The sequence below is a fragment of the Vidua chalybeata genome, chromosome 3, assembly GCF_026979565.1.
Source record: "Vidua chalybeata isolate OUT-0048 chromosome 3, bVidCha1 merged haplotype, whole genome shotgun sequence".
NCBI classification, from domain to species: domain Eukaryota; kingdom Metazoa; phylum Chordata; class Aves; order Passeriformes; family Viduidae; genus Vidua; species Vidua chalybeata.
Window position 1 is genome coordinate 80,620,966 of NC_071532.1, and position 10,838 is coordinate 80,631,803.

The window sequence follows — 10,838 nt, forward strand, 5'->3', positions numbered from 1 at the left end:
GCACAGTTGTATCCTTCCAGGCCTGAAAAAACTTGCATGGGATTTTATCCCAGGCATCAAATGCCTTTTCTGACCTGCTTGTGTCCTTGCAGCCTCAGCAAAACTTCACAAACTGTCTTAGTTTCAGAAGGTGGTTTTCCTTCTTGAAAAACCATAACAGCTTCAAGGGACACTTCAACTGTATTTCTGTAAGATTTGGCTGGTTCATAGTACCCCCACTCCATGCCATTTGTCAGGAGCATTTACCTGATAGTGTCTGACAGATGAGCAGACAGATAGCAAGAATAAACATAGATAAATTTAATTGTTTGAGACATTTAAGATGTGTGGTATTTAATTTGTTCATACCATGGAACATGACAAAATAAATTAGAAGTAGAAGAAAATACTATCTAGTGTCACTATAGGGTGAATGTTTTTGTGTTTTATCAAAGCCCTTCCAGATAGATATATGAGTAGAAGGGAATATCCATTCTAGCTGTGCACTTAATTCTCTGTATCCAGTATACCAGTAAATTGGATGCCTTTCTTTAAATTCTTCTAACACTATTATCAAAGCAACATTTTTTGTAGATTTCTATCCGCTTTTAAAGAACATGGCACTTGCTTTAGGCACATTCCTGATGCTTAATTTTTTATTTTCTCTTCAGGGATACAAAATGTGTTCATGCTTCTGCAATGATCAAGATAAAGTCAAAAGACAAGAACCTAGCTCTTCGGTTCCTTTGTTAAATACTGCACTACAAAAAGGAGACAGCAAATTATAGGAAGAAAACAACACTATGACCACAGAATTCTGGTGTTTATTCCTACATCAGGAGACCTATATACAGTAACTGAAATTCCTCTTTCTGAATCAAAAGGGAGTTTTGCATTTTGGTGATCAAATACTGTAAAGGAAGTTGCATGTTTTTCAGCTGGTTATAAGCAAGCCACAGGATGAATGAGATGCACTAGAAAGAGGAACTGGCTGATGAGTAACCTGTTTGCACTGTAACTGTGCCGTATGGAGTGAATAAAGCAATGTTTCTACATCTCTCCGTGAATGAATTAAAATGTTTCTTAAAATATTTGTGCACTGGATTCAGTAGAGACATGTTCACTTGTGTCCCACCAGACAGTATTCTTTCAGAGGCAGTCCACTTTTTACTTCTACAATGCCTGAAGTCTGGAAGAACTATATTTCTTTCTCCACTCTCTTTAGTGGAGGAACTTTATTTTTGCTCCCTGAACAGCAGCACAGAAAGTGTTATCCATGACTGAGTTCCTTCCCCCAAATTGCAGGTTATTATGCCCTATTCATCTGCTGGACTTGACTGGGAAATTTAAATTACAAGATCTCTACATACTCAGAGAAAAGTTAACCAAACTCTAAGAGACATGAAGAGGATGATAAATAGCACTTTTCTTCAACAGTGACACAATTGCTGGAAGAGTTAAGCACCTTTGCTGTACTAATTCCTCTTACAGTAACTTATATAGGTAGATAGAAATATTATATGGACACTTGTCAATAGACAGTGACACCCAGCTAATCAGGGGTACTGTGTTAAGATTCACATTTGTATGCTTGCCACAAAATCACCACTCAAAGGTAAGTAAAACACTGTGTTCTTCTACTTCAGTGTCAAATACAACATGGTGGTGCAGGAAGATAGAACAGCTTGATGATATTCTTCAATGTGTTTCAAAGGAATTATAAAGTCATAGACTTTTCTCACTGACTCTAGTGGTAGCTGTCCCATCCTTTCATTTTCAACATCATCTGCTATATTTACACCAGCTGTACAGTTATTTACACTGGCTGACAGTTCTCTCCCTCGAACCTTGATACACACCTTGAGGGGGAGAAAACAGCATCACAGACATATTTGAACCTGGATTCAGACGTATTTTAGCCTGTACTCAAAATTGCCTTTTGAACTAAACAAGAACATTTTCAAGAGCATCTCAACAGTCTGTTCAGAGAACATTACCAGTGCCAAGCAGTTTCAGGTAAGGCTGCTGTCTGCAGCACACATATTCCCCCACATTCAAACCCAAAAATTCTGCCCTGGCATTTCATTAGGTAAAATGAAAATGTGCACAGACATTCCAGCAGGTGGTCTGAATGCTGGGGGAGAAACAGTCCTGTCCCTTAGGAGGGATAGAAATATATCCCAGGATCTTTCTGTGTTAATCTTTCTTGAAAGAAACTGTTCAAAGGGCACACAGTGAGCTCGGTGGGAACTATAGCTTACTGGGAGATAGTTGCACTAAAAGTGGCTGGTGTCTATTCTCCTGCACAGTGACTTTCTAATTCTACCTAAGATAGACCTCCACACAAATTGCAAACCAGTCTGAACTCATTGCCTGTCACAGAGTTACTGTGTCCTGGCTAAGAAATTTTACTCATCATCACGACATAGGTTTCCAAAAATCATGTAAAAATATTTTTACAGATCAAAGAGGGGTAAGTTTTCAAGAAGCTGTGGATGGAAAAGGGGTCCAGCCATTTACCATACTGGGAGACATTAAAGAGATTGGCCATGATAACTGCTGTGCTTGCTCCCCAAAAGTACCTGCACCCAGCAAATAAATGGCAGAATTTCCTAGGTCTTATGCCAGTATAAGCATGAGGAGATGGCAGGACCTCTCTGCAGAACACAATGCTTTCTCTCAGAATTCTAGCATGGCACAGGCAAGGTGCTAATGATAATATCAGGAGATAAAAAAAAAAAAAAAAAAAAATTAGAAATCCAGGAGAAAGTAAAGGAAAATACCAGACAGGACAAAGAAAACTCCAGTGGCAGAGTAACTCCATCAAGGTCCTGGGCTTCAGACCATACCCAGCACAATTGTAACAAAAAACCAAGATACCACAGAAACAGGGAAGGATTTGCCTCCCTAGAAACAGGGAGAGGAGAAACAAGTTCCTGGGAAGCTGGGGAACCACCAAGGAAAATGGTGGTTTGATCCTGATGATAAATCAGCCTTGCCAAAATGGATGAGCCATTTGGACCCATTCCCTGCCATTTAAAAATTTGTCTTTGAAGTGATGAGGGGGTTTGGAAACCCACATATGCACTGAGAAAGGGAAGGCAGATGACATCAGGCTTGAATTCAGATAAGAAAAATGTGCATGAAAGAGCAGAAAAAACAAACCCCAAACAACCTCATATTGTGGCATAGGAAAGTCTGGTGTTCCTTTTCTATCCTCCTCCAGATGGGATTTTAGGCTCCGAATGGCAAACACCATGTTTTGTTACAGATCATCTGGCTCTCTGGGGATCACCATCTTGCAGGAAGGTTGATACCAATTTGTAGGATTGGTGCTCCACAGAGCTTCATGTGGCAGCAGCAGCTGCCCTTGTGCTCAGCTGCTGCTCTGACTCCCCCATACAGACCATGGCAATCATTTCTTGGGCATTCATAGGAGATGCAGAAAATCAAGGTTGCTGGTGCTGTATCATACAGGAAGGAAAGCAGGACCTCCAATGCATGTAAATGACCTTGAGACTCTTCAAAACATTGCTTTCAGACATAATTGCTTACACTTTAGTTTCTCTACTAAGAACTGTCAGTGTCAAAGCCTGCACTCTCCAGGGCCATCTTTACCCAAAAAGGAATTTGCAAAATTAGCATCAAAACAGGTACAAACCATGTAATTTACTGTGCTAGCCCCTGCCATTTTCCAGCATCTGATGTATGCTATTTTTATTGTCACAAAAATACTTAAAATTGTATTAAAAGTTTCACAGAGCCTTTTTAAAACTTATTTCAGTAATTTTAAACACTTTATTAAAATAATTTTCAATACAAGACCATCATATTTTTACTTTTTTGGTCTAATGTCATTGCCACATATGATGCACATAACAGGGAATTTTTGTTTCATCTTCGTAGCATGCAGTTTTCTTCTGATGGAATTAAAAAAATAATCAGTTCTGATTTTGCAACCTATTTTGAATGGTTTGACACTTCCAGTTATTAAATGCATGAGCTGTAATGGCAACGCTGCATGCTTTTTAACTAGGAAGAAAGTAGAAGACAAAATGCTGAGATTATAGCCTGTATGTATCCAAACGCCCCCCCTCCCAGGGAACTAAAATGTACCCATGTGCAAACACAGTCACCTCCTTGTCATAATTTTAATTTCCAAAAGTCAGTGGAATAATGGCAGCAGAGTACACACAATGTAATATTCCAAATGTTGCAGTACCATTAAATAAGCAGTGCTCTTTTGTGATATACTGAATGTGTTCAGCTTCTCAAACAATTCTTCTAAAGCTTGAACACACATGACTGCAAAAAAGCAATGGTCAGCAAGGATACACAGGGAGAGGAGAAGGTTTGAGGAGGCCTGAGCATGTCCTCCATGCCTCCACAGATGCTGCACCACAGCCAGCTCCAGGTCTGCCAGGGCAAGGATGGCTGACAGCTGCTTTAGGTCCATAGGTTTTCTGCAAAACCTGGATGTACAAAGAAAATCATTGGTTGTTTATTAAACAGTGATTTTTTTTTTTTTTAATGATGGGTCTCTCCATGGCTTTACATTTCAATATTTAGATATCACAGATTCCTACAGGAAATCTGCCATAAAAATTAGAACCTGTAACAGGCCAGATTGCTCACTGTTGAAGGTTACAGAAATGTGGGTTGAAACTCTAGATAACTAAAGAAAAGAAACTCATAAGCTGGGGGGGTTTTAAGTTTTATTTCATTCTAAATTTTGTGTCCCTAAAATTTAAAACTATGCAGAATTGTAAAAAGATATGTTTATCTAATCCTAAAATAATTAATGTCCTGTAAAACCTACCTGTCCTTGCAGATCCTGACATATGAAGTTATGCTTTCATTATCTTAGACACTATGAAGAGTGGCTGTCAAGCAAGTGAAGAGTGGGCATGAACAAAGATCATAATGAAATCTTGAAGATCTGGAAATTAAGGTAAATTAGTGAAGTTCTGTGGATTATTTCACTTTGCACAGCAAAGAAATCTGGACTTTTTTGCATATACTGTGTTAAAAACACGTTTTTCAGTTACCCCAGAACACTGTGCAAGTAGATAATCAGGCTTTTAAAAAGAACATGTATAAAGCAAAACCTCAAACTTAGCCCCTGTGGACTCCACTGTGGTGGCCTACTGCATAGATTTACATTGGCAATGCCACAGAAGACAGACATGCTGGAATAATTCATTTCTGAGTTGAATGTTTCTCTGTGGATTTTGTAATTTGATTAACATTTTTACGTTATCTTTTTACAGGCTCTTTGAAGGTGGTGTAAATTACATCCAGCTCTGATTAATGGTGAGATTCATGCTAGAGGAATAAAATCTTCACTCTAGCTGGAATGTAAATGCAGCCTTTCAAGCTAGCACAGAGTTTTTAATAGAAAGAGAATTAATTAGTTCAACCTGGAATATTATATATGCACGCAAAAAAATCAGATACCTATATAATCTCAGTTTGTCTCTTCTACAGTTTTTGATAAAACACAAAGGTTAAATCATTTTATTGTAGTGCCAAGATAATGCTCTTTTCTAAAAGTTACTTATAAAGTAAACAGTGCTGGTGCTGTGTCAGTACTGTGCAACCCAAAGGACAGGCAGTCAGGCAAAGGCAGTTTTCAGATCTGTAAATGGAAATCAGGTGCTCAGCCATTGCTGGCTGAGTGCTCAACACCTCCTTGTACCTTTACTATTGTAAAGGAAAACTCATTCACTCCCTTCTTTGAGGCAGATGACTCCCCTTGGAGTCACAGCAGTTACAGTGGAGCTTGCAAACCTGAAAACTCAATTATTAATGTGATTATTTGGGGTGGCACAGTGGGAGAAGAGAGTGTTGCACCTGGAAGTCGAGTCACAATCTGACAGTGCTATTATGCTGAGGAGTAGAAATGTTCTTTGACTGCCCTAAAGCTGCACCCAGTGCTGGGTGTGCATGCATTTGCACTGAGCAAGAGCAGGGTATAAGGCCAAGCACAGGATGGATTATTCTCTTGTCTCACACCTCTCTGCCTCCATGCACTGCAAAAGCCTTTCTCCCCAGTGCACACAGGAGGGTAGTGTGGAGCCAGGCACACCTGAAGGGAAAGTGGATGACAGACCAGGGGTGCTGTACCCTCCCATCCATGGAGCTGATGTAGTAATGCTCGGGGGAATGTTTCCCACGACACGAGCATCTTGTTACACACCAAAGCTCAAGTTTATTTTGTTGTATAGAAAACAGAAAATAAATTTAGTATTGAGTGTCAAAAAAAAAAAAAAAAGTTGTTGTAATGGGCCAGATTAATTTCTGGCAAGAATACACAAAATTGTCATTGATTTTGATGATTTATGACAGCAATTTATCCTCAGTGTAGGTCCACTGATTTTGCTGCAGTTACATCAGGTCTTGATTTAGCCTGCTATTTCTATCAAAGGGAGGAACACAATTAAAAGAGCACATGCCTTAGTTTAGGCATTTGTTTTCTACCTTCCCATTTTACACAAATTGCATTTCTTTAAGCTACATATGCTCCAGCCCTCTGTTTTCTCATATTGCAATAGCCTCAGGGCTTTTTCCTTTACCTGATATTTGCCTTTGGGCTTATTGACAAATTGTCACCTGTGATGTGTTTGCTGTCTTACAAGATTACAGATGACTTCTGTCTTGCACTGCTTCTCTTCTCCCTACATCTCTTGCATACTGAGTGGGTTGTTTTCTGGCCAGTGAACACCATCGAAGAATTTATATCAAGCATTCTTTTAGGCATTCCTCAGTCTAGAACCTTTCTTCTTTTAATGACTTCACAGGTAATGTCCTGAATAAATGCAGGGCAAAGATCTTCATGTAAACTGTAAATTTCAAAATACCTGTGGTTCATGCATGCAATTATCACTGATGGTAAAATCTCTCTTCTTTTTTTAAAAAATTCCATTCTTCGGTCATCTGCAAAATTAATCATTAGAGTGAAGAGCAATACTCAAAATGGCTGCCATGTGCAAGGACACAAATATCTGTTCTCTCTGTTAGCCAGATTCTTGAAACCCACGTTGTTTGAAATCCTGCAGCTTGATGTGTTTTATCACATCTTCTTAATTCTTGTTCTGGGTATCCACTGGCACAAGTGTTTGAAAAACACTGATATTTCATTTCACAGCAATGACACTGCTAGAGGTATCCCTGGGAAGCTCTCATTTTTGCCAGGTTGAGCACATAGTCATTCAAGAAGTACCCAAAGCTACCAAAAACGTTGGCATGCTGTGTAGCTGAGCTGATAAAGAGAAACAAGAGAAGTCCCCTGAAAGCACTTTAAAGATGCTCTGAAACTCCCTCTTCAACCTGGTCAGAGCAATACCAGAACCTCTTCGAACATGATTACATACCAAGGCATCTCCAGAGAAATCTGCAATACATTTTCTGCAGACCATACAGCAAAGCACACAGACCCATGAGAATGTGAGAGCAACAAGCAAGCTCCGAGGCACTCAGAAGTCATCAGAAATTTGTGAATTCAACCTGCAGTCATACCTGCTCCTGGGATTTGTCTGTTCCCAAACACTTGGGTGTGTGGGCACTGAGGGCAGTATGCTACAGCACACACAAGAAATTAGAGCAAGACAGAAAACTACAGGCAGTGCTGAGGGGTAGGTGTGCATGCACACGTACCCGTGTTTGGTTGTTTGTTTTCTTTGTGTATTCATACTTAATGTCTGCCACAAAGGCCCCATTGCAGTAATTACCTGCGGTGTGACTACATTTTCATGTCTACATACACAAACAATCCCATTCAGTAAACATTATGAATCATCTGAAATCTTCCTCAAAGCCACATGATGAGACCTTGGGTAAAGCATGGTGAGGATTTTTATCACCTTCTCTGACAGGAGATCATCAAAGGGGTGCACCATCTGGATCTGCTTATTCAGTGGAGGATTTTCTACCTTTCTAATTACACTTGCATTTAGCAACCTTCTGCTGTGCTACTGTTCAAGAACCATCCACAACAAATAAATAAACAAACTCAGGGCTGCCAGTTCAGGCAGCCAGTGGGTTCATTCTGAGAACATCTGCCCTTTCCCTAGCACCAAGAGCACAGATTGCCTGCAGCAGTCTTTCCACGCAAAGTAGTCTTCGTGCACTAGGCTTGCATGTCGTTGGCCCCGTAGCAAAAACCTTAGCAACTTCTTTGGGATTTCTCTTTCTTTTTTTTTCTTTTTTTCTCCTTTATTGGGCTTTGCATAGGCCTGGAAAAATATCTGCAATATCTTTCATAAACATCATCCTTTATTAATGTACTGCAAGTCTGAAACAGCCCAGTTGTTTGGGTGCTTGGTAACGTCTGAGGTTAGCTCATTTATAAAGAGGAGCAATATTGGAAAGTGTTTCTCTTCAGAGAACCACGCTGATGAAAAGTTGCTTAGAGCTCATCCAAAATTCTGTCTTACACCGGATCTTTAATATAGTTTCTTTTGGATGAACTTACACTATGTGTGGTGTTTTTTTTTTTTTTTTTTTTTCCCTTATAACCACCAGTATATTTATATGCATTATTTTAATGCAGAGATTTTATTTTGATGTTATGTGAGAGATGTGGAAAGCGCACCTGGGAAATTTGGCTGGCATTTCAGTAGAAATAGTACAATAGTGTGACAGCTTAACCAAGTGGGTGCTGGTATGTAACTTGCTTTTTTTTTCATCCAATAATTTAAAATGCAATTTGAAATATGCATGAGACAGTAAGACAGTGACTCATTAAAAGATGCATCATGTTCTATAGAGTGAAATGCTATGGAAATGAGAAGTATGCTTACAGGTTGTGCAGATAAAACACAAACAGAGGCTTGAAGGGAAGGCCACCCCGCAAAACCGTCACCTTTCTCTTTTCTCGGTGTGTGCATATGGCAAGGATTAGGATCATCATGTAATATTCAGGAGAGTTGCATGGGAAATGCATTTCCCATAGCAACAGCTGGTTTAGACGTTAGGGAAAGATTAAAGAGAACCTATTTCATCTACCTATTATTTTAAATGAATGGTTATCTGCCAAACCAGCAGGTCAAAACAGGTGCTTCTGTGAAGACAAATGTCTCTGCAAAAATTGTATTCTTTCTGTGGATTTGGTTTTCTTATCTGATAATGGCCAATCATTTGCCATACTCCAGGTCTTTGTGTAATTTCTAATTCAACATTTCAGTCCTACATGGCTAGCCAAAAAGGCTCTTAGGTAAGTAAAAAGGAATGCAAAAATGGTAATACATTCAAGATGTTAAACTTTGATTTGTACCTAATTCCATTAATACATGCAGTTCAAATTAAAATGTAACATCAGACTTTCCAGCTTTGTTGTCTTTTAAAAATCCAGTAAAAGACAAGATTGTAATATAAAGATATTATAATCCAATTATACTCTTATCTCTAGCTCTGTTAAAAGAAAACTTAGAAGCAAGTAATAATTTCTATAAACAAGCCATTATCAGAGATTACTATTTTCAAGTAGCATTGAAATTTTGTCAGGCATTAAAAATCAAATAGGCAAGATTTGACTTTGATCCTTGTATGAAGAGATTAGGTTCAAATCCTCAAAGAGTTTCATACTCAAGTCCTGTCAAGGCCCTAGGTTTATTTCATCTAACCAAAGGATCCGAAATTAGGAATCAGTCAATACAGACTCCTCCTAAAAATGGTCAAAGAAAAATGAGGAAAGTCAGACAATGACTCAGGTTCCCTAAAAGCCAAACAGCCCTCTGGAGGAGGCTGCCTTTTGCTTTTGAGGTCCTTGCAGGAGATGGTGCTCCTACTGAGAACTGAGGAAGGCAAAATGCAATCACCTCTGGAAGTGCAGGGGGTCTTTAGTGGTTCAGTAGTTCAGTGCTTCTGCACAGGTGACAAGATGGACCTCTGTTGTATGGGATGTGCCAGGTGCCACCAATAAACAAGAGGAGGAATAGAGGGAAACTGAATAAATCCATTTATGGCAATGGACTGTGTACTCATGATTTTTTTACATAGGCATGTCCTGATGGTATTTGCAAATTTATTAACAGATTTAAATTACTTACGTTAGTCATATCATGTACTGCAGGCACCATGGAAGAAAGAGTTGTTTTTGAAGTAACTTAAATAAAGAGCAGATGGTGGCTTGGTGAGCAGGGCCTGGATTTGTGCTCAGTTACAAGTTCACAGTCACAACCTATTTGTGATATTCTAAATAAGAATGTATCATATATGAGCCAATATTCACAAAACTCATTATGGAAAAGATTACATTTGATAGTTGATAGTCAGTGTGTTGATTATTTTTTGATAGAAGGAACCTAAATGTCCTGGCTGCTTTGGCCATTGCATATCTGATTTATATCCCTTGGATAAAAGCAGTTATGGGGCCACACCGAGACAGCTTGAAGTTCTTGATTGAAGGTCTCTTACCTGGCAATGTTGTGCAGGTTGTAGTCACTGATCTCCTTGGAGCACCAAGGAAATGGCGTAAGTTCAGTCAGGTTCACATTGTCCAAGGAAAAGGATCTGGCACAGCGCCACTTGGGTTTAACATGTGACATCCTCCCAAAAGCTGAGCTCAGGACCAGAGGTAGTGCCAGCCTGAAACACACAGGAAACAAAGAGAATTGAAGTCCCTTTGAAAGCTCCGCTGCTACAGCACGTCTTCATGAACAGGTCAGAACTTCATGTCTGATTGGGTTTTAGTGGCGCGGTGTTAAGCCACACACTTGCACCAGTCCAGGGAGGGTACCTATATATTCCCCACAAAAGCAGCTGAATTCCTCAGTCAGAGGAAGAAGCTGTTCAGTTTGTCCTTCAGGTTTACGAAATCTCTCCCATTTCAGGGGAAAGTCTCGTTACAGAGAGGGTTT

The 10,838-nt window shown here is 39.5% G+C and overlaps 1 long non-coding RNA gene across 1 annotated transcript; it reads right to left on the bottom strand.

The window, feature by feature from the left end:
* Positions 1–4,386: 4,386 nt before the first annotated feature.
* On the bottom strand, positions 4,387–10,461 carry LOC128785061 (uncharacterized). The gene is made up of 3 exons (XR_008429740.1): positions 10,396–10,461; positions 4,799–4,918; positions 4,387–4,451 (listed from the first exon to the last, which is right to left on the bottom strand). It is a non-coding gene; the product is annotated as an uncharacterized LOC128785061 (long non-coding RNA).
* Between the last annotated feature and the right edge of the window lie 377 nt (positions 10,462–10,838).